Source organism: Haemaphysalis longicornis, unplaced genomic scaffold (assembly GCF_048455015.1).
Source record: "Haemaphysalis longicornis isolate Haplotype H1 unplaced genomic scaffold, Haemaphysalis longicornis Haplotype H1 scaffold_278, whole genome shotgun sequence".
In the NCBI taxonomy this organism is placed as follows: domain Eukaryota; kingdom Metazoa; phylum Arthropoda; class Arachnida; order Ixodida; family Ixodidae; genus Haemaphysalis; species Haemaphysalis longicornis.
In genome coordinates, this window is record NW_027526327.1 from 138,369 (window position 1) to 162,055 (window position 23,687).

General features: G+C 48.8%; 1 protein-coding gene across 1 annotated transcript in view; it reads right to left on the reverse strand.

Annotated features, from left to right (window-relative positions):
• Positions 1–23,455, reverse strand: part of LOC144172946 (uncharacterized) — an 84,811-nt gene extending 61,356 nt beyond the window's left edge. Inside the window, exon 1 of the mRNA XM_077701542.1 lies at positions 23,363–23,455. The gene's annotated coding sequence lies outside the window, so the exon portion shown is untranslated. The remainder of the gene's footprint in view (positions 1–23,362) is intronic.
• Positions 23,456–23,687: the final 232 nt, after the last annotated feature.

Sequence of the window (23,687 nt, forward strand, 5' to 3'; positions counted from 1 at the left end):
AGAGCAAACCGACCAATACAACTTTAAGCGGAAACTTACCCATCAAGGTGCCATACTCACGGCCTGGGATAAGCAAGATCGCATCCCCTTACCTGATTTCCCTATACCTATTCCTCCGTGGCAACGACTTCTCCTGACCGAACCAACAACAACTCACCCCACACCCGCACAACGGCCATTTGTGGACAAAACCTTGTCAGAGGCTATTCAGCACAAAACAACCCGACGAAATCGATATTTATACTGATGCCAGCCTGACACCGCCAAATGTTGGAACTGCCTGGGGTTTCCCAGATGACCGGACCATTATAGGAGCCCGACACTCCAAAATTAATGTCACAAACACGGAAGCGGTACTACTCGCCATTACCCATGCTCTTGACTACTTGATGTACGACCACCATCAACCCATACCAAAAAAGATCGGAATATTAACCGACTGCTACGAAGCATTTCAAGAACTCCGACGACCATTTTCAACGCACCCTTCCGTAAACCAAATTATCCGGCAAACAATGACCCTACAACTGCATGGCATTCAAGCCCGCGTAGACTGGACTCCTGGCCATGATTTGGCGGCACCGGGGAATCAGGCAGCCCACGAAGCTGCGCAGGAGGCTTGCTCTTTTCTCTCTTCCGCTGACCCCGCCGTCGCCCAGCCTTCAGACCTTCCTGAATGCTTGGACACGACCGAAAATACCAGTGTACCCCCGCCATCCGCATACACCGGTACAAACACGAAAAGAAACTCCGACTCAAGCAACTTACACCGAAGGATCACGTTTCCAACAGACCTTCCCTTACAAGAACCGAAGAAATGAAATTCCCCGCATTTCCCCGAGGGGAAGAATGTGAAAGTGCGAATGCACGAGTTGAATTTGCGCGGTTCGGTAATGTTCGCGAAAGAGAGATCACACACACACACACACAACTACAAAGAAAGAAAGATGCATTTATTCACAGACACCTATTTGTGTTGTCGTTGTACTTGATTGCTAGAGCGGATCTCAGCTTTGAAATTTCGTGTCAGTACTCCTTTAAGCAGGTGCATTAGCCCTTCTCACGCCCGATTCTTGGCCAATCCGCCACGTGGGTATGTGCCATGTCAGCGGCCAGGCAGCGCGCGCCCATCTCCCCCGTTGCCAAGGAAGACGAGGAGATTCCTGTCCAATCCCCCACGTGGGTATGTGCCATGTCAGCGGCCAGGCTGCGCGCGCCCATCTCCACGTGCGCGGACATCGCCGGTGGACGCAGGTTCAGGGTCGCTTAAGAAGTGCATTGCACTTAATTAAGAAATTCTACACAGATGCATCATTCTCACCGGAAACAATTCGCAAATGGTACTACCCCCACATCAACCCAAAATGTCCATACCGTCAGCAAGCCGTCAAGGCTGATTTGCACCACCTGGTCTGGATATGCCCCGAATTCTCTCGATACCGGAATTTCACTTCCCTAAACCCAGATCCCTCAACCCGTATCGATCCCCTCACACTAGATGAACGCACCATTAACCTTGTAAAACGGTTCGTCACTAAGAGCGGTCTAGCGCAAGTTATATAGCGATGGCCTACACCAGTGAATGGACCATTCAATGCTGAACAGTTGTCCTGTGAGAAACTGATGCCGCCTCCCGAAGACCACGAACTCGCACGAGCCCCCTTCAACAATGAATCCTCCCCTCCCAACTCCCCCACAAGGCCTCCGGCCTTCCCTTTTTGAATAAAAGATTTAACAACTGTGCTCCGTTTACGTCACGCGAAACGTCATGAAATGGTGCTAGGGATGAAGTGCGGTTTTCAATTGGTAATTTTTCGGCAATTAAGCGTGTTTCGCCGCCGAAAAAACGCTGAGGGCTTCGGGACAGTTGAACTTTCGTCTGACCTCTACTTTCTGTTTGCCTTCAGTGTCCCTGATTTCGGAGTGCGTGGACTCGAACCGATGTCCTCTGTTACCGTGGGAACCGGCATCTCGATCAATCACGAGGCTACGAATGCCGAAGTGTAAGTTCTTTTTACCAGTTGGCCTAGAGATATCAATGCACTGTTCAAAGAGAACCAGTCAATTATGATAGGCGTATACGCGGAGTGCCATCCTCTGTCACTTGATAAATGGAGAAGGAGGAGGAGATAGCCTTTATTACATCAGGAAGACGCTAAGTGAAGTGGGGGAAGTGGGAGTAGAGGGTGGGATATTCGTAGCTTGGGACATCTTGAAAATAAACCGTTCAAGTTGAAGCTGGTTGGTTCCTTACCAAGGCGGAAGAGGCCACGTGGGGTGGGGAGAGCAGGCTCACGGCTTTAAACTGCTCGCGCTAGACCGCTTTCTAGGGAGTGGTGCGCAATTAAAGTCAGCGTGGAGGGTTCCAGTGTTCGAGGGTCGATGTATGAGGAGCAGGCATTTGGAGGAGGGTTGAAAGTTCTGTAACGCGTACATTTCGGACAGTGCCAAGTTAGGTGCTGGAGATTGGCGGGTGTGAGGGAGGCGCAGAAGGGACATCGAGGCGGCAGGGAGGGGGTGTAGCATTTACGGAATGTCTCTGGGGTTAAGCTAGCATTTGCAAAATATTTGTTCATAAAAATTTCGGCTGATCTTGGGAGCGGGGGCGGAGTGGATAAAAATCCGGTTGGAGTGAGGGTCTTGAAGCGGTCTTTTTTGTCTTTTTTGTACCGTAGAATCTGTATGGCTGGCGGTAATGACTCAGGAGGCGGAGGAGCCAAGTCGGGTAGCAGCGGAGGACTGGAGGTGATACACTCCCGTGCAGCCGAGTGTGCTGCCTGGTTCCCCGGTGAGGATTCCTCGTGTCCAGGCGACCAGTCGATGCGAAGATGGATGCCGCTAGATTTTCGGATGGAGATCTGATGCAGGATTTTGTTGGCAAAGGTATTGGTCAATGTGGGACTTTGTAGAATCTTTAGGGCTTCGAATGAGTCCGTCAGGATGCGTATTTGTGAAGGGACGGAGGAGTGAAAGTCGATCCTGAGGAAGTCGATGGCTTGAATGATGGCATGGAGTCCCGCTTCCAGGATGGTAGCACATGGAATATCAAGGGTTCGTTTGCCTTGGATGGAGGGGAGATCAGGTGATGTCCATGCGGTGCCAACTTGTGGATTAGCTATGCTTGCGTCGGTGTAAATATCAATTTCTTGGGGGCGTTTACTGTTCCGGAGGACGTTGATGCGGGCTGCGCGGGCGGGGTGGGCGTTATGCGGGACGGGATGGGTGGCTGTAGAGTGTGTAGAGTCCGTGACAGATGGGCGGTTCCTGGGAGCCAAAGGCGGTGGGATGTCGTTGGGTTGCAACGGCTTCAGATTGTCCCAGGCGATGATGAAGACACCTTGATTAGTTAATGAGCGTTTATGAAGGGATCGATGTACTTGCTCTTGAATGATATTTTCCAAAGGGAGAAGAGCAACTGCAGCTTGCAGGTTCTCAAGACGAGTATGTTTGGGTAGTCCACTGATGGTGCGAAGGGTAGCTCTGTGCAGATTTTGAAGTATTCTCACGTGCGTTTTATTAAGCTCGTAGGGTTGGGCTGCGTAAGTCATAGTACCAATGGCGACAGCTTGTGCTAATGTTTGGGTCGCCTTCTGGCTTGCTCCACCAAATTTGTTCGACAGGCGACGTATGGCATGTTGGATTATTTTCCATTTAGGTTTGAGCTGTTGTAGCCATATTGACGGGCTATTTTTGTGCCCATTTGGGATGCCGAGTAATCGCAGGGGTTGGAAACTAGTGGTTATAGGGGTACCGGCGAGAAGAACAGTTAGAGGATTATAGTGCGGAGGGGGTTTGTGGCCAAATACGGGTAAGAATTCGGTTTTTTCAGGGGCCAATTCGAGACCAAGAGTGGCCAAGGAGCTTTCAAGGCTATTTGCTGCCGCTTGGAGTTCGGTTTGCATGTCTCCCGGGCATAAAACGTCGGCTGATTCAGTCCATATGGTTACGTCATCAGAATATATTGTGAAGCGGACAGCAGAGTCACGCTCGAGATTTCGAGCTACCCTCGCCATGACGAGGTTAAATAGGATCGGAGAAAGTATGGATCCCTGAGGTACCCCGTGGTCAAGGTAGTATGTGCGAGGAGTCAAGCCTGGGTGAGATCCTTGAATTCGTATTGGACGAGCGTCCAGGAAGTTGCGGATCCAGATTTGAGCCCGGGCGCTTGGGTAGGCGTGTGCCAGTTCTTCTAGTATGGCGGATTGGCTGACACGATCAAAAGCCTTGCGTATGTCCACTGCTAGTATCAGATCGGGAGGAGAGTGGTTATGATGGGAGCGATTTATCATCGGCGTAATAGCCAGAGGCTATCGTGAGTGCTCAGGTTTGGGCGGAAGCCCATCTTGCCAGGATAAAAGTATGGCTGTACATATTCCGGGTAATGGGTCATACGGTTATTTATGAGCCGTTCAATGAGTTTACAGAACACAGGAGTGAGCGAGATGGGGCGGAGGTTTGTGAGGTCAGTTGGGCCAGTACCAGGCTTCTTGGGTTTAGGAATAGGGAAGATGAGAGTTAATTTAAGAGGTTCAGAAACTTCACCAGTTTCCCCGCAGCGGTTTATATGGTCAAGTAAGACAACAAGGGAAGTCTTCGGCAAGTTGCGGAGGTGTTTCCAAGTTACACCGTCATGTTCAGGGGCAGATTTGGGTTTACCTTGATGAATGGCCGGGTGAAGTTCGTTGAAGGTGAAGGGAAGATCGAGGTCGTCCTGCGACGAGGAAATAGGTATGTATGGAAGATGGGGAGGGGGATTGAGTTGGGCCTGGGGGAAGAACGCCATAATATTATCATGCTCAACGGTGACAGGGTCTTTCGTGAGAGTGAGAGTAGAAAAGAGCGGAAGTCGCTGTTTTTTCTTAGGGCCAAGACTCTGGTGGATCTTCCATAGAAGGTTGCAAGCTAAATCACCTGAACGTTGGACGGTCTTGAACCGCAGTGCAGACAGCCATATTAATGCCGTGGCGGAATTTCTCTTGACAAGGCTGGCACATTCTCTTTCACCCAACTTCCCTGCTCCCTTTACACTGCTGGCAGTTATTTTTAGCCAGAACATCGACTGAACTTTACTGCAATCCTTCAATCGCTTTATGTAAGAGCAAAGACGAAGAAGCGCAAAAGCATGAACCGATCGTGGGCACGCGCCATTCTCCAAAGAAGAAGATCAACAGGAAGACGCGTTTTCAGCTTAGTAGCCTGCAGCCTATACTCCCACCTCATCACGACAAAACGGACAAGATGCAAGCTAGTGGGAGGCCTCTCTACACTGTGTCCCAAAGCGGCGACGACGACGATGACTACGACGACGACGACGACGGCATGCACGTAAGCCGCCCGGCTGACCCCTTTCGCTCAGAAAGGTCCGAGGCATATTATCTTCAGCCTGAACACCCGTACGGTCAGGTGTGGTTTGTTAAGTCTGACTGCCCGTTACTTTTGTCACTGAGTCATTTCGTGGTAGAGGGTGAAGGCTCGTATCTTTTGTTCTGCGTGTCAGCTCACTTTGTGTTGAGCTGCGTCTAATCTCACGGCAGCCGTGAGAATTACCTCCGGGAAATTCTCACGGAAGTTTCCATAAGAGCTGGCTGGCCTAAAATTTGCTGAATAATATTACGTCCCAACGTAATGTAACATAACATAACCTCACCGAACCTAGCGTAACCTAACCGAATGCGTCATAACCTACCCAAATCCACTGGATTTGCAGTTGGCCTAGCCCAACTGCAACAAACCTAGTCTAACGCAGCCAAACGACACAGAACACAACCTATACAAGCGTAATTCAACCCATTCTAGAAGTCCTGTGCATCGATCTCTTGATATATGAAAAACCAGAGTAAAAAAGTATTAAGAAAATTACGATGACTGAAAAATTCTGAAAGCTAAAAAAACATCTCAAGGGGGGACTCAAACCTGAGCCTTCTCATTTAAAACCAAGTACAATACCACAGCGCTACACGGACAGCTGCAAACGTGGGATTTTAGGGAATATTTTTCCCATAAAATCTCTGCCGAGCGTGCTATAGCCCATGAAAGGCGACTGCCGGGAGAAATTTCTGATGGTAATTCTCCCGGTTGCCGGGATAATAGCCACTACCTTTTTGTTGCGCGATTGTAGGGTTTCTTGGGAAAGGAACGCAAAGATTCCGAATGTCATAGTTCTGGTTGGCTGTGCAGTGACTGAAGTGGCTTAGCCGTTTTTCATGTGGATCTTATAGCTCCCATAATACCAATTCGATTGAGACGTTTTTAAAAGAGGTATTGTTTAACCTCCAAGTAAATTTACTTGGAGGTTAAATTTACTTGGATCAAGCACTACGACTTGCTCAGCAACGTCGTCCTCACTGCCAGTCGAGATGCGGAAACCGATTGATGACAAAGTAGTTCGTTTTAGGCCTGAAGTCGGGCCGTCCCACACCTGCATCGCCCCCTCCCCCACTGCTGCGCATCAACTTCAGCGAAAGAAGTCATAAACAAAAAAATGGCAACATCTCCACTCCGTGGGTGATGGCGAGGGTGCGGAGTACGGGGACTCGAAATGACATCCGATTTGCGCCCCGACCGTCATTCGATTTGAGCTGTGAGTTGCACCTTGATTATTCCCTTAATGAAACTGCAACTCACGGCTTAAATTGAGTTTCGCTGTATTTTCGCTTGATGGTTGTCCTAAGGTGCTCCGCACCATTGCAGTCGAGGGAGTAAGCCGTTTGACTCTCGGGCACTAACTCGCGGTCGTAGCCCAATGCGTAAGACGACTGGCACTAACTCTGTCTGGTCTACCAGACCCAGACTCGAATCCTGTCGGTGTCTGTGTGATCGATTTTTAGCGATTGTAAATGCTATGCGCACGGACGCGGACGGACATTGGGCGGTCCTACGGTACTCCGCACCTAATAATGCCAGACGCGTCAGTGAGCGGACAGTCTTCTACATCCACGAAATCTGCCACGGCGGTTTTAGTCACGCATTCGCGTCAAAAATACTGAACGCTGTTTTGCCGACACGTTATAAGCTTCATTCACTAGCGTGTCGCGAACGCCGGCAATTGTGTGTGTCGCCTCAGCAACGGCAGAGTCCTTCAATGGGACTCTGGCAACGGGGACGCGCGGGCTGCGGCATGGTGGCGCTCGCATGAGGCCGCCCCAGCGAGCTCAAAAGCTACACCTCGACGCCCACTACTGTTTCGCGCCGCGCCCTGTACAGCCTACCTGTCGCAAGACACGGAGTGATTGCTAGATTCCGGCAGCTGATTCCAGCTGCCGTGTTTTAGTATCGGCCACAGCCATCGGCGAACGCTTCCGGTTGTCGGATACCAAAGGCTTTGAAAGAAATGCAAGGAGGAAAGCACCTCGTGAGGATCAGATAACAGCAAACCTATGGCGGTCAAACTGCACTGGAAAAACTGGCAAACCTCTATACCCCCGCGGTGGCTCAATGGCTAAGGCGCTGTGCAGCTGAGCATGAGGTCACGGGCTCGATTCCCGGCCGCGGCGGCCGCTTTTCTTGTGGACGCGAAAAGCAAAAACTCCCGTGTGTACGAGATTTCGGCGCACGATAAAGATCTTCAGGTGGTCAAAATTAATCCGCGCCTCATCTCCTGCGTTGCGTCGGCGCGTTAAACATGCACTACAATAAATCAATTAAGCATCTATACGCAATGCCTAATGACCGCGGGTGTTCCGGAATCTTGGTAGAAAGCGGACATCGTCCTAATCTATAAGAAAGGTGACATGAAAGACTCGAAAAATTAGAGACCGATTTACTTACTATGTCATCGTCTACAAGGTACTTCAGTCAGTCGTCTACAAGGTTACTGCCAGTCGTCTACAAGGTAATCGCTAACAGAATTTCTGCCACCTTAGATTTCAATCAACCTAATGAACAAGCAGGGTTTCGTAAAGGCTCTTCAATAATGGACCATATTCGCACGCTCAATCAGGTGGCAGAGAAATGCGCGGAGCCGCCAGGCCCACCACTGGAGAGGCCGGCGCTGCGATCGTTTTGACGTCACTTGTATGATCACCGTTCCTATCTTGCTGCACAGTTGGCTTGTAGCGTGTGACACTTTGCTCAGGAAGCGCGTTCTAAAAGTACTTTCGTGTTAATTTCCGTCGTTTGAAATTAATTCTCAGTGCGTCAAGTGCAGTTTGACCTCATGGGGACCTTATAACCGTGTCAACTGTGCTCCGCAAACAATTTGAGCGTAGTGGTGTATGACGTATGCGACCGAAGCTTAAGCTGCGGCTCGTTTTCCCGGTCAACAATGTAGACTACGACGATCGCCGAGCTAAGTTTCAAGATTTCCCTTGTTTGCAACAAATGTATGAAGCAGGAAATCATGAAGAGTTTACTGCTCGCACAAACGCTCCGCACACACACCCGCCGTGCCTGCCCGCACGGCCGACGGAGCAGCTCGAACCGACGCAGATCGCGGCGGCAACAACTTGTCGCCGCTTTTTAAAATCACACAAGCCGTGGAAAAGTTCCATATTGGTGAAAGTGGATGTTAGGGTGGTGAAAAATCGTGCTAGGCAGTGTCATCAGCTGTGGCTTCCAAAACGATGCTCAAATATATGCCGCGACCTACGCCGACCGGTCGCGGAGGTCGGTCCCGACACCGCCGGCCCATTCACGTGTGCGGTGCAGCGAGCGGCCGAAAGATGACGATGCCTGCGCGCAAGCATCGGCCGAGGCCGCGGCTGGTGTCTTGATCATCGATCACTTAAACGGAAATCACCGCGGATACAAAGTTACACATACAAGGAAAGGGGTAACAGTGGGCTGAAAAGTTGTATTAGGGACTGTAATTTGCAACTGTAACGATAGCGGCGATGAAATACAGGGTGGTGCGACGATAAATGGAACAGTTTAAAAAAATTCCTGAGTGAACCGCCGCTCTGTTCTTCACACGAAGGTCGCATTTTTGGTCTATTTTGTTTGAAACCGGGAACAACGATGGCACTTACCCGCTGATTCTGAAAATAAATAAAAAGGATTTTCGCCTATGGGAAAATGGCGACAGATTTGGACGGGCGAGCCAGCGCAAGCTGATCTTGGAACGATGGCGCCACCTGGGGTATGTAGAGCGAAAAGCACGTTTTGGATTCATGGTAGGGAGGATCCAAATTGGGAAGCAGATGATCATAAAATGTGAAAGCGGGTTTTCTAATCATCTGCTACCTCATTCGGCTCCTTCCACGGTAGGAAAAAGCAGAGCTCTTCGAACTCTCGGAAAAAGAGCCAAATGGGGCAGCAGACGAAGGAGCCAAATGAGCCAGCAGACAACCAGAAAATGTGATAGCAGGTGAGAAAACAAATCCAACATTTATTGGCAACGATCAACGGTGAGAAAATTTTTTTATGATTGGTATCAGCTGTTATTCAAGTATTTTTGATCATCGTAAACTAGGGACGAAAGAAATTTTCTGAAGCCTAAAGTTCCCAACATTCGATTACGTGCATCCGAAGCCGGCGGCAAGATGTTGGAGAAGACCCTCTCGTCGCGAGCGCGCGTGTTGCGTTTGGGTTCCCCTAACTTCTTTCGGGCCCCCAACGCTCTGTTCTCCTATTCTAAAACTCCAGTTACCCCAAATCATTAACGACGTGTTTCGCCTCGTACACAGCCTCGCCTTCTGTGAGCAGTCGGGAGTTTCGAAATTGATGCTTGCGAAAGGCCGGCTCACTGCAAACAGACAAAATGCCGCGTTGCAATTATACATTCCCACGCCCAGGTCCTAATGAAAACTAAATATAGCCATGTCGAAACCCGCTCGAAGGCGTTGAAAACTCGCGTTCATACTATTCATAAATTGCGGACAAGTTGTCGCGAAAAGTAAACATATCAGCCGTGCAGAGTACAGGCTACGACAGTGATCCTTAATCAAATCCGTGAATAACTATGAAAGGCATTGTAGGGGAAATAGGCACTGCTTAAGCCAAACTGCAGATCACAGCAGCACTAAAGCATGTGCGGCGAAGCAATCCGATCAACGTTCTCGCGAGTCAAAGTGAGCAGTACGTGAGGTGAGATCACAAGTGAGCGACGTGCTTCCGTCGCTGTTACAAGGTGTTTTCTTGCGCACACAGTCTCGTACATGTCACGTCACAAGTGTTCCATAATGAATTGACACCGTACTTCTCTCGGCATCAGTTGCCTCGTCCTTGGCGTTAGCTGGCTGCGTACCCGCTGTGAGTCGCGCGCGATGCCGCCCCGAGATCGAACACAGTCGGCCCCTGGCGGCGGCGGGACGAAACGCTCCTAGTGTGAATGGCGCTCTCGCGTCGCCTGCTCGTTCACGTAGCGCGCGGCGCAAGACTCGTGCTGCACGCGATAAAACAACCAATATGTGTACTTGTTTGGCAGTAAGCAATGACATAGTTACCTCTACTTGCGCATTTCCTCTAGAGACGCAAAAATCAGCGGCCGTTGCGCTGGTTTAATTCCACGAAACATCTTCGCCGTGGTGAAACGTGTAATACGCGTGTAACGTGTTATAAACATTGTTTCGACACATTGCACTTTTCTTATTGATGAGTGCAGTCTGCCGTTTCGGGTACGTCAAATGGGCCTTTTTGAAGGTGGCGTGGTGGCTATTTAAAGGATAAAAGTTTACTACACCAAATGGGTACGAAGCGACAAGACCTGTGCATGCCCGTGCACTTGCCACACCCTTGTAAAATTACGCTGTTTCCTTATAGAAAGAAGAAACAAACAAAAACACACTGCCCACGACCCTTGCGCTATCGCCCATACATTACCGGGGGACGTATTTTACACCCGCATGCGCCTGTGTAATCGAATTCTATCCCGCACCTTTTCGAAAATAAGTACCATTTTTAGACAGTCGTTGCTTATACTGTGTTGCTAATTTTACGAATTATTTAAAATGCGTTTCTCTGGATGCGCAAGAGTATTTCGGGGGGATTTCTCGGTAAAATTAAGCAGTTGTGAGTTAGCGTTTGTCCTGTGGCATTTCGTGTGCGTCATTTTCATATATCCCATTTTCAAATCCCGCCATAAATCGCCTTGTCCAGAAATGTGTTTCACTCAGCATAACAAAATTCCTAATATGGTCACGTCTTAACCTCTTAAGGAGGACCTAAGTTTAAAGAAGGCGGAAAAATCGCGTAACAACGCACGTTGTTGCCCACATCTATGGAGGGTGTGTGCCGTGACTCGCTGGGTTTTTTATTGTTCCCACAATGCTCGCTATCAATACAATTTTGAAAAGGGGCGAGCCACAATTCTTGGACAATCGCGGGCCAAAAGGGGGGTTAATCAGTTTTGAGAATACTGGCGTCTACTCGTTGAAGTACTGCCTTTTCACCGCTACGGAACACGACGCCTAGCGTACTTTCAATTGCAAAGAATACTGATAACTAACGTTTGGCTTTTTGTGTTACATGCGTTCTCTACTCGCTGCGCTTGGAACGTTGGCAGAAGCGCCCCCCCCCCCCCCCTCCCATCAAAAAAAAAAAAACGAAATGCACAGAAAACTTTTATCCGTGCCTTTTTTAGCCAATTCACAACAAGAATTAAATGCCAAGACAAAAGCGAGGTACAGTTTACAACACAATGTAGTTACCGGGAACCCGTTACGCTGTTTCGTAACGAGAAATAAAAAGGGAACGTTTTACTATATCTTCAACAGGGCAACTTCATTTGCAGTCTTTATGGTTCGTAAGTGACATTACGCAAGAATGCAAACACATCTCGCTTTTCTAGGCACCAGTTAAATATTAAAAGGAGCGCAAATGGTCAATAGTAGAGCCGTAAAAGAAAATCTGAGCTCAGTGTGAGGTCCCAGGCTTGTCACTTTGCAAGTCTAGCTAAACATAAGATTGCGCGCGTTAGTAATTTAATTCGCAAGTTCACTTGCGACGAAAGCCGTAAATAAGTGATACAACACCGTTATTCATTAAACCTTCCTTCAGAGTCGCTAAAATTTTACTTATTTAAAGTTGCGCGCAAAAGACCCATTATTAGAACGGTTGCATTTATATCTCGATCGGCGCTGATTAAATATCAGTAATTTTATGTTACCTTTCGCACACAAAAAAAACATATTGTAAGCTCAGAAAAAATTCGGGGCAGTTTTAAAGGAGCCATGAAGAGAAAACAAAAGTTTGTTTTATTCGAAAGATTAGGTGTTTCATAGTACCCCAAGCGCTTTCCCGGAAGCAAATGATGCTTTATTCACTGAGAAATAAGGCAATTTAAGCCAAAATTTTAAATCTCCCGCTAAAATTGCACATTTGGTGACGTGAGCAATGGTGTCACACGGGCCGGTCCATGAAACAGATACTTAGTATGTCGACTCCATATAGCACCCACACGCGGGAGTCGACCGAGACGGCGGCCATTTTAAAAATGCTAGTAAAACCTAGTGCACCCGCAGCCCTAGTCATGGAATCGCCTGATCCGGAGAACAAAACTCTCGCCGAGGAGCTCGGGCTTGCATTTAACAACCTCACACCACTTGAACGCTCAACGCTTGTAAGTGCATGAGCGGCAAGAGTTGTGGGATACGCGGTGGACGGAAAAGCGACCATTCCGCGATAGCCACAACAGACGAACGCCCTGCCGTCGGCACCGCTGCCTCGTCAGCGCCGTCGCCACGGACGAATACAGACTGGTACGTATGTGCCGTATTTTTATTACGGTTAATAATAGTTCAACTTCAGTAGCAGTATCGCTTATGCCAGTTGGCCGGTGTCGTGTATGGAAAGCCGTTCGCGCGAGCTCTCTGCTTCGACCAGAAAGATACGAGCGTCAATGCGCGGTGTTTACGGCATTTTTCCTCCAAGGTCAGAGCGCCTCGAACCCGAAAATTCGTCTGCGCGACGGCGAGATGTCGAGCTCGGCCAGGCGGTTGTTTCGTACGCATTGGCGCACACGCTTGCGTGTTCGTTCGGAACTTCAACCGTTTACTCCACCGTTCTTTGTCATAAAAAGAATGTGCAGTATGTTTCACGGGCATTTAGCTCGCTATGCAAACTGTAAGCCCTGCCTAACATGCGTTTGCTTTTGCCGGCCTCCGCCAATCGCAGAGCTATAGCCCATGTGACGGCATAGGTTCTGTTGCGGGAAATGAGCTGGTGGGTCGCATGACCATTCCCGTTTTTCCTAATTATGTAGCTTATTTGAGCGAAGTTTGCGTTATAAGTGGTGTCGTTATGGTTCTAACGAGGCAATCTTTCGAATGAACCAAACTTGTGTTTTCTCTTCATGGCTCCTTTAAGTGGTGTTACCGTTTCAGGGCATCCCCCAAATGCAAGAATGCGATATGCTACAAGTGAAAGCGATTTAAACTGCTGTTGTAAACTGAATTTTGGAGATCGAGGCTTCCTGGTTTGTTTCTATTTATGATTTTATTGAAGGCTCAAAGCCAGAGTGTGGAAAGATCGAGCTTGCTACGAGCCACGGCGTACAAGTTCATTGTCATTATTGCGGCCGTTCTATGATTCCCGATTGGTCGCCGCTTTTTTGGCGTAGCAATGAAAACTTATTGCCGCTTCCATGCTATTCGTTGGATGTTGAGGAACCGAACTACAGCATACCACTCTTGTCCGCGCCTTTCGTGCGCGCATACGGCGCGAGAAAGGCACTAAGCGCGCCCACAGTGTGCATTCTCCCGGGCCGCTCAGCGGAGCATCCAGCGCGACGCTATCGCCACCTACATGTAGATCTCGCGGCGATAAACGCGGCGGTGTCGCCGGGAAATAGCGAGTCGCTGATTGCTCGCTCGGATTATTCGGTCTGCAGACCACTTTTTGGGGTAATTTGCGTAAAATCCACAAGGAGGGCGGAGACGGTGGCCACAAAGAAAAAACACGCGGTCGCATACGCACATGAAATGGGTTGTAACAGACGACAACCCGACCCGGCGTTCAACAAGTGACGTCATTCGTAGGGGGCGCCACGGTATGTCCTCGAGGCCAATAGCCTTCATAGATTATGGGTAGGGTTCTGCGTTTTGGGATAAACCCGATAAAATCTGAAAAACACTCGCCGGTAAAAATTTTGCGAATTCAGATTTGTCCGAAAAACTCCGAATTCAGGGACCGCCGCCTGTGAAAACCAGACTACCCTTTATTTTTCCCTGGCATCCTCGAACAACTTTTCCTATTCTATTAGATGCGACGCTGAGAGGAGCAACTCTTGCCGGCGGCCCTGTCCTGCGTGCGTCCGTCGTCCGCGTCCGAACAGCTGCGTCTCTCCTCCGCTCGCCTCCTCTCCTCTCTCCGATAGCGAACACTCTCTCCCCCAACATCTGCGGTCGCGCTGCGCGCGGCTGCGCACTGTGCGCATGTGCAGTACGCTCTCTCTCTCTCCGCGGTCACCTCTCCTTCGGGCGCGCTGCGCATAGAAGCGGAGTGCCGTGCTCCGGCCGGTTTCTCAGTCGACGGTCGTACGCGCTTGCGCTTGCGCTTGCTCTCTTGCCGTACCCGACGATTGCTTGATGCGACGCCAATGGAACCCCCTTCAGCGTCGCATCACACCAGGGTTGCCGCGAGGGGAGGTGGGCGTAATTTTTTCAAGTTTCCACTTTTGTTCGTTCCACTTACGTTCCCAAGTTTCACAAAGGGAGTAGCTTTGGACCCTTATCATTAAAAACAAGATCTTTCCCCACAACAATAGTCGAACACTTCTCACCTTCCCTGCCACTCCACTTCGGGCCTTTTTCCCGGATATGTTCTTTTTCTAGAACTTCATTCGACCATCTCTAACCTCATTTCACTAAGGTTTGAACGTTTGAGTAAGCGCAAAGGAAGAAGGACGAACGAAGTGGACGGGACACGGCGCTACTATCATCTCGTTTATTTTCACTGTGACGCCCGATTTTATACGGGGCGGCGCACTGCGCACGAAAGAAAAGAGGGTAAGGGTAGGGGCACTAGCAAATACAATAAAATCTAAAAACTAAAAAGTGGAGGATGATACTTCAAACACCCGCGTTAAAAAAGGTACTTTAGGAAGGCAAAAATAAGTGATTAGATAAGAACTTCAGTTCTTTCTTTGACAGTGTAATGGAAGTTGTGCTAACGCGTCTGTCTTTCAATGAAACAATCTGGTATGCCTCGATGATTTCTCTTGTTAGCTGATCCTCGTGTCGGCCGACAATGCTGGTCTTATCAAAATGTGGCCTACATTCACAATCTTATTTGATTGTGTTCGATATTCCCTTCCTATATTAGATTCCTTTATCGTGCGGCAGACAGTACGTTGGTCAGTCTGGTCGTTGCTTAAATGATCGACCTAGAGAGCGTAGGAACAATGTAGAAAATATGAGTAACGGACATCTGGGCATACATTGCAGAGATTGTGAATGTAGGCCACATTTTGATAAGACAATAAAAATTTATCTGCTGTTTGATTTCTTTTATTGTTGTGCATAGCATTTCTTAAAGATCAATACTCTAGGACCCTGATAAGCAAAAAACTCCGAATTTGCAAAAGCAAATAAACTCCGAAAAACGCCCTCCGAATTTGCTCAAAAATAAACACCGAAAATGCAGAACCCTAATTATGGGAAACCATTTGACGAAACCTCAGCAGTCATTCAGGCATTGCGAAATGAGGGTATAGACGAGCATTACGTAAGAATACAACAGGATATCTACATTGGGTAGACAGCTACCATCGTCCTACTTTTCCTGTAAGGAAGGGCATCAGACAGGGAGACACATTCTCTCCAACATTATTCATAGCATGTTTACAAGAGGTATTCAGAACATTGGATTGGGATCAGGTGGCCGTAAGTGTTCATGGAGAATACCTCAGTAACCTCAGATTTGCTGATGACGTCCCCTTGCTGAGTAACTCGGCGGGACAATTGCAAAGCATGCTTACCGAATTGGACAAGCAGAGTAGAACCACGGGCTTGAAAATTATATTTGCAGAAAACTAAAGTAATACTCAATAACCTCAGGAGAGCACAGCGGTTTGAGATAGGTGGAGAGGAGTGGAGGTGGCTAGCGAATATGTCTACTTAGGCCAAGTTGTGACCCCGGATCCCAACCATGAGGCAGAGATAATTAGAAGGATAAGAATGGGGTGGAGGGCAGTCGGAAGGCATTCTTAGATAATGAATGGCAGCCTACCATTATCCCCGAAGAAGAAAGTATATGACAGCTGAATCTTACCGGTTCTCACCTACGGGGCAGAAACTTGGAGGCTCACTAAAGAGGGTTCAGCTTAAATTGAGGATGACTCAGCGAGCAATGGAATGGAAAATGATAGGGGTAACATTAAGGGACAAGAATAGAGCGGAGTGGGTCAGGGAACAAACGCGTGTTCAGGACGTATTAGTAGAAATTAAGAAGAAAAAATGGTTGTGGGCAGGTTATGTAATGCGAAGGCAAGATAACCGTTGGTCATTACGAGTAACAGAGTGGATTCCTTGAGACGGCAAGCGGAGCAGGGGGCAGCAGAAAGTTAGATGGGCAGATGAGATCAAGGCGTTTGCGGATATAAAGTCGTCGCAGTTAGCACAGGACCGGGATAATTGGAGATTCATGGGAAAGGCCTTTGCCCTGAAGTGGGCGTATATAGGATGATGATGATGAAGACGAAGATTACGACAATATGTCGCATTTTTTCCGGCTCGCCAGCGCAAGCTGTGCACTGTCCTTCCTGTATATACCGGCTCAAGGATACGCGTTCTTGTTTGCAAGCATGCCTCCCGGGCTTTAAATATAAATGCGCTCCCTTCGCCATTATCAAATAACTTTCCCCTCGTGATCCCCCGCTTCCCGATTCCGTAGATATCTGATGACTTTGCGCTCATCCTTTTTTCCCAGCTCGTTGCCTCTGATTCGTTCACTTCATTGTTTCATAGTTTTGAAGGGTCGTTTCCCCTACGCTTCCACGTCTCATAAACTTCGTCCTGTGACTTCTGGTTATTTTAGGGCGGAGCACATTGGCGTCCGGTACAGGCCTTTGACGGCGGCAGCGGCGAGGCGAAGGTGGTTTCCGCGTAATGGAGACCCCAGCCGACAGAAAACGGAGGAGCTTCTGTCGGAAGTGTGAGAGGGAGGGCGGCACGCGCTGCTGTGGCGTCATCTCCCAGAGTGCCCCCACGGCTCAGTACGTCTCACTACCTCCCACTCACACTTTCGCCAGACATTTCCCCGTTTGTGGCTCATCCGAACCATGTGAAATTTGCGCTGGAGGTTCAGACACGATTTGCAACAGCGTGCTTGGCGGCGGCCTCGCGCTACGAAATAACGGCGAGTAGCGCGCGCCGCTGTGCATTCGCTGATCACGCGATCGCTTCCTCAGATGCCAAAGATATGCGTCGTGACCGAAAAGACAGAAGTTCTTGCTGCGCACAAATTTCGCATTAGGGACTATGATCAGGGTCAGTGCGTTTTTTTTTTTTTTTTTTTTTTTTTCACTGTGTGCCCACGCTTTTCATGCAAAGATGCCGTATCGCTCTGGCCGTCCATCTCTTGTCGTGAGGCAAGATTGCTGCGCTATCTCGTGGGTGCTTCGCAAACTACGCGGAAGGCAGCCTTGTACACAACGCTGGTGTAATACTGTAACGGGAACTTCGCGGTGTGCGCACGGAGGTTTACGGTGTGAAATGTGACAATTAACACTTACTAATTATCCTCTAAAAACAAACCTCTTTTCATTTTGGCATGTTCTTAGCTTCACGAGCAGCGAACACGACGGATATGCATTGTGCGTTGCGTAAACGAAGAGAGATTGAATGAGGGGAGGGCGAGAGAGAGGCCTCATTGTTCGTTTTTTAACATGGGCCCGATAGAATCAAATTTTAGTCAGCGAAGAGGCTAAGAATACGCAGTGCGCACTTCGTTCGTGGTAGAAAATTGACGGATCCGAGATTTCCGTCATACAAGCTTACGAGGCTCCCACCGACCAAACGCAAAACGCGTAGGAGAGCTGAAGACAGGGTATCCGGATTAGAACTGCCAGTCTGTTTTCTGTATGTGCTATTTATGAGGTAATATTTTTCATGTCTCCAAATCTTGTTAGCCATTCCGAGCAGGGGTAATGGGGGATCATTTTGTTTTCGACTGCGACCATTAATGTCGCCTAGCTTCTTTTCTGCGTTTTTTAAAGCCCTCGCGGCTATTCCGTTTCCTGCAGCTAAAGATTTTATGCTCAACGCCTACGTGTTGATGTGCGCTTTTTTTGTTTAGTATTGCTGACTACTACCTCACCTGTTTTTTTTTTTTTTCTAGGAACAAAAAAGAGACGCCGACCAGTGCAAACAAAACGTACTGATGTTTCGGCTTCCAGCACAGAAGCCTTGTTCACAATCATGTTTTCTTTTTCTCTAATATAACCGCGCAGGATCAGCGCAGCGGTGATGCTTTGAATCTGTCGCGTATTTTCGTCGTTCGCTGTGGCTACCGAAATCAATTCAATGAGAACTATTTTTCTGCTCAGCAAAATCGGTAGCTTAGTTCAACGAACTCGCCGTTGAAAGTGGCTCGAGTAAAATAAAAAAAAAATAGCGTTCCATGTAATTAAAAGCGCTGGTCTCCTGTCCGGGTGTCTGTTGATCGCATTTCGTTTTGCCCGAGGACAATGCGCCTGGCAGAACACCAAGCACAACTTATGTGCACCCGCCGGAACGAATACCGGAATGGTGGAAAAGAAGGCTTTGCTTCATTTCGAGGGCAAAGAGCACGCGGCGGAGCCCGGATAATGCAGCGGTCAATTAAATTTTAATTAATAGCGATAAAAAAAAAACCTGAATTGCAGCGGCGTAAGGCTACGTGTCTACAGGGTTTACGTTTCCTCGACAGGTGTAGGGACACAGATTGAAGGCGGGCCAGTTGGGGCATGACAGAGTTATAAAACAGCGCGGGAAACAGGACTGCAGAAAGGGCACACAGACAGGGCGCTGACTAACGACTGAGTTTATTGTCACTGAACGGGCAATAAATAGGAATAGACAAGGTACACGTGAAGAAAGAAATAACAACTAAAGAATAAAAAATACAACCAGTTCCAAAAAGTACAGCGATCCGTCTTTGTGCCCTTTCTGTAGTCCTGTTTCCCGCGCTGTTTTATAAGTCAGGGTGTAGCGACCTTTCACCGCGCACTTCTCTGCGGCGCCGCTTTAACAAGACGCGTCGAAAGCGTGCTTGCTCTGGAGAAATTTCGTGTCTTTTCCTTATCAGCGCCAATAAAACAAATCGACAGCAGTCAATACGGTGAAATTCAGCTCGTTGGAATACATTGTACGCCTCCGCATTGTCCGCCCATTGTTCGCCAATCCGGCCACGGCACGAGGGAGCGGCCGATGCTGGGGGCGCCGACACGGCGCACACGGCTGACACGGTATCTTTACATGAAAAGCGTGGACGCACAGTGGAGGATACGAACCAGAAGGCTCAGGGCAAAGTATATGAAACCTGGAAGTGCAGGCGAAGTGACCACGGCAATAAAAATGAAGTGAAAGAATCAGAGACAACGACCTGGAAAAAGAGGATGGACGCGAAGAAGTCCTTAGACATCTACAGTATCGGGAAGCAGGAGATCACAAGGGAAAAATTCTTCGATAATACCAAAAGGAGTGCATTGCTTTTTGAACCCGGGCGGGTTGCTTGCGGACAAAAACGCTTATCCGCGAGCCGGTGCAGGAAGAACAATGCGCAGGCTGCGGAAATGAGCCAGAAACCATGCGACATATTGTAACGGAGTGCAAAAGTATCCGCCCAGTCCTCAGTGATGGAGCCATCCAGCTTCCGAAAGCCCTTGGCTTAAGGTTAGCGGAAAAGTGAATTTGACAGCAATACAGGTTAGTAAAAGAAGGTTAGAGTGTTGGTGGGAAAAGAGCAGAGAACAATCTGGGGAGACATACGAAGAAAGAAGTCAGACTAGCACAAAAATTTCGTAGAAGTATTTTTATTTTATTATTTTTTTTTTAATTTTTGGCGAGGTGATTGTACGGTGGCGTTACGAGTAAGCCCTCATTCACACAGCCGTCACCTTCTTCGTCACGGCACCGTCACGTCAACAAAAAGCGACGTTGACGGAACGGAGAAGTGTTCAGACTGGATCTACACGGGAGCTTTCCGTCAGATTACAGGGTCGTCTGGCTAGGGATCAGTTTAGCCTAGAATAGAGCGTTTTTAATCCGAAAAGTAAAGAAAATGGTTTGTGCTCACTTTTCGCTAAATTTAGCCGTAAAAATTTGTTTTCTGATTAGCTGGTTTAGCGCGGGGCATGGTCCCGTCACGTTGACGTGACGGAAACGTAGAGCTCGGCCTCCCGTCACCGCCGCACCGTTTTCGGCGAGAAATCGATCGAAAAACGGCACCCATATAGACTGTGACGGGACGGTGACGTGACGGGGTGAAAAACGGCTGTGGGAATGAGGGCTAAGACCGCTGTGCAACGCCACCCCGTTACAAAGAGGAAGTCGCTAATCATCATCATCATCATCATCGACATCATCAGCTCGTCTGTTCTGGAGTCGCACGCTCCCTACGGGGATTCTATAATCTCGCCATGATGATGATGATCCCTATTGGTTTCCCCTTTGAAGCGGGGTGATGACGAAGTCAGCGCCACCACCGCCACGCGCCCTCTTGTCCTATGATCTTTTTTAGCATGGTTTGACGGATAAACGGCATTTTTTTCCCCGGAGTGCGTCATTTATGGCTCACGCGGTACAAATCGTCCATGCCTGGTTTCCATAGCGCACCGGGACCAACCAGCGTTTTTCTTTCAAACGACTTTTACTACCCTGTATGTGAGGGGTGCATTGAATAGGCCCTGGCCAGATAAATTGTTGCCTTAACCCGCGGGCGTTCATCCGCACAAATATCGGAAGAAAATTCTCTTTCGCTTACTTTCCTCGGGAGTATCGTTTTGCCTCAAGTATTTCTGTCATTATTATTATTATTAAAATCGGCTCGCTCAGCACAAATGTCGAGCGTGCATTGCGGCTCGTTCTCAAGCAATAACTTTGACTTGGAAATTCCGGCCTCTTTCCAGTACTAGTCCCATTGAACTTGTACCTAGAATAATAAAAGAGAAGTACGCCAAGTTTAGCACGTGGTGAACGCTGTACTTTAACGCGTTACAAAGTCTGCCATGCGGTATTTCAGGATAGTTTGGAAATTTTAACACGACAGTGTTTTATGCCGGTATACACCTCTCTGACCAAGACCTCACTGACGTCATATCCGTCACGGAAATGACATCGCCAGAAAAAGTTTCATTGACGCGGTTGCGCTTGGAATCGAGCCCACGATCTCTCTCGCCGCAACGGAAGGCCCGAACCGCTCTGTCAACTGCGCTCTGAACTCTGTACGAAGAAGCCTATTATCCTTCCCTACCACCTTCTCCGTTCAGATGGTGCTGCCGTCTGAAAAAAGATGTGAAGCGACGTAGTGCATCATGACGTTATATAGAGCTCCGACAGTTGGCGCCTCGACAGGGCAGCGTAAGCTTCGAGGTTTCTCCGCCGCCTACTGCTTCAGTTGTGGTGGCCCCGTGTAAGAAAATGATTGCATGAGCCGCCGCAGAAAGGCAACGACGCCGACGGGCGAATTTCGCGCTCGTGACTGCTTTTAGGCGACGAGAGGCACGCCAGCGGGAAGTGGCATTCAAGGTCCAAGCTACGAACTCTGCCTGTCGCGTTATACGAGCTGAGCTCGTCGCAACGCAACGTGTCTGCCGTACACGCACCGGAGCAGGACCAAAGTGTTCGCACCTTTGCCGAAGCGACCCGCCGGCAGGATGTCGGTCGCCAAGCACACCCGCAAAACAGCCCCGCAAATCACGCTCCTTTCGCTGCAGCGGAACGTGAGTTCACCAAATAATTGGCGGACAACCCGTTCGGTTTCGTTTGCACGGTTTGCGAGCGCCTGTTGTTTCAGTCGGATCTACGCAATGCTCCGGCGCGTGCGTGCAATCCAGCGTTTAGTGTTGATGCATTTAACGGTTCCATACCGACGAAATATAAATGTCTGCGTGGAAGCTCATATATCAATGCACAATAAACATTCAAGTGCTCCTGTGAAGGCACATTTCACTTTTCCGCTTTGCCAATTGTTACGAAAGAGGGGTCAGCCCCACTTTTTCTGTAAACACGGAAATCAGTCAGCAGGATGCAATTATATTTATGCGCCAACAGCGTCACGCTGTGCTCTGTAGATGCCTTTTGACTCTTTCATGCACAGAACTTCATTTTGGGAGCGAAACCGTTTTTTATTAAAAAATACTGAACCTTTGGTCAGAAATTGGTTCCCTTCCAAGAAAAAAATTCAGAGCCCTTCCACCCTGTGAAGAGGGATGGCCAGCTGGGTCGTAGTCCAAGGGGTTCACGAAGAGAAACGCGTTTGTTTGTGATTTCCGGTTTAGCATAGTTCCTGGTTATTAACTGAAAGTCCAGTCCTATCCAGTCACTGCTACTCGCGCATGCTCAGCACGGCTCTTCACGAGCCACGTGAAACGGCTATCAAGCGGCTCTGACGCAGCGTCAGACTTGGTTACTGCGCAATTGAGGCGCACACCTGGGCACGCGCCGGCGCCAGTGCGTCTGCCGCGGCTATGGCGCAACACAAACCAACACAATCCACTAAATTCCAATCCAATCCCAATCCAATTCAATCCAAGCCAAGCCAAGAGAAGCCAAGGCAAGCCAATCGAATCGAATCCAATCCAATACCCCTCGTGATTGCGCAGAACGGCCCTTCACGGCACACGCGAAACTGCTCTACCTCGGTCAGTGTAGCTTACCCTATAAAACACTCAGGAATTGTGGGTAGAAATTTTTTATAGTGCGGGTATGGTAATCACGGCGCATGCTCTATGAAGGCCCTAGGACCTTTTTATTTTGTATGATTTTTTCCATGCCCCAGGGGTGTGGCGCACAGTTTTACGATTCCGGATATTTGAGCGGGCTCCGCAACGTGGCGCGACGCTCGCTAGCGATTCCTGTCTACATCGCTCTGGGACCGGAGACGATCTGCTGGATCCTAGCCATTTACAGCTTTGCTGTAAAAACTGGCACTTTTGGTTCAGAAAATGTGAGGTGCAGCATAGAGGGCCTGCACGTCAATTCGGAAGGAAGGCCGCAAAACAGTCATTGTTTCCCGCAGGCACAAGGGGATTTTGCACGTTTCACGCATCCATCTTCGTCTTGAAGGCTGGGCTTTCGTACTTCACATACTACCCATCCGCACCGCACTGTACGCGGTCACTCAAGTGACCACCAACTTCAGTGACACGATGATCTGTAGTAATTGATTGCAGAACTTCATTTCTAGCTTGCTTAGCATTGGCCACTTGTACAACATGTTATCCCACGCTATCAACTCAGCAAGGACAAGACTTCATGCAGGGAAAAAATCAATGAAAGGTGGTTACCTGCGGTGACTAGCGTTCCGGAAAGATTGTTACAGGAAAAAAACTTCGCAAATGGACGGGACGGATGAAGAAGGACAACAAGACAGGCGCAGCCTCACAACTAATTTATTGGAAAAAAGCCTGCGCACCAATATACCCTTACACGCACATGCGCACAGTCACATCCATTTGATCACAAGAAAGACTTGTTTAGAAATTCATATTCACTGCAATACAAACATAGGGACGCTTCGCAGTTATCACCGTTTTTTCGTATGTAAAAGGCCTCTATCACTTCTCTTGCCACCTTTTCCTTGCTCCTGCCAAGCACTTTGGTTTTTTCCAG